Below are 900 nucleotides of genomic sequence, written 5' to 3' on the forward strand. Positions count from 1 at the left end.
ATCACCTTAAAGTTATATTCCGCAAAGAAGGATAGCTATCTAGCCATTGTCTACGAGAGGTGTGGCGACTGAGTCGCAGTGCGTAGTGACGCATGATCTGTATAGATCACAAACGGCTTGTATCATGAACTTGACAAGTGCATACTTCATCGCAAGTAGCTCCTTGTCATGAACTGGGTCTTTCCTCTCTGCACCTTTGAGGTGTCGAGATTCAAACGCGATCACCCAATCTCGCCCCTCGGCGTCTGCTTACAGCAGTGACAGCCGATGGCAAAATCCGAAGCGCCACAGACGACGCTGAAAGAACGATCGGGGTCTGGCAGCGCCAGTATTGGTGCATGCAAAAGGCTGTCTTTGACCCCGTCAAAAGCCTTCTGATGCTCAGTGTTCCAACACCATTCCGAATCCTTTTTTAAGAGATTAGATAATGGCTGGGCCATTTCTGCGTAATTTACGCTATGCTTGTGCAAGTAGCTGGCAAGACCAATCCACTTACGCAAGTCCTTCTGGTTCTTTGGAACTGGCCAGTCTACAATGGCCTTGACCCTAGCGGGTCCACTCGAAGGCCCCGCTTTTCAATGAAGAACCCTAAAATTGGAATCTCTTCTGCACCAAAGATGCACTAGTCTGCACAGTTTGTTCGTGCGCAAGCACTCAAGCACCGCTCTTACATGGACGATGTGGCTCTACTCATCTGTCCTCCCATGCTCCGCACGACTATGAACGAAAATGTCAATTGTGTCACAAGACGATTTATTGTTGCTGGTGCATTTGATAGCCCTTGGAGCATCACCAGCCACTCCCAGAGCATGCCGCTCGAAGTGCTCACCGCTGTTAGCGGGATATCACTCGCTCTCATGAGCAATTGGTAATACCCATCGACCAAGTCAAGTGCACTGT

This window comes from Plasmopara halstedii (assembly GCF_900000015.1).
Source record: "Plasmopara halstedii genome assembly, contig: Scaffold_323, whole genome shotgun sequence".
Taxonomy (NCBI): domain Eukaryota; phylum Oomycota; class Peronosporomycetes; order Peronosporales; family Peronosporaceae; genus Plasmopara; species Plasmopara halstedii.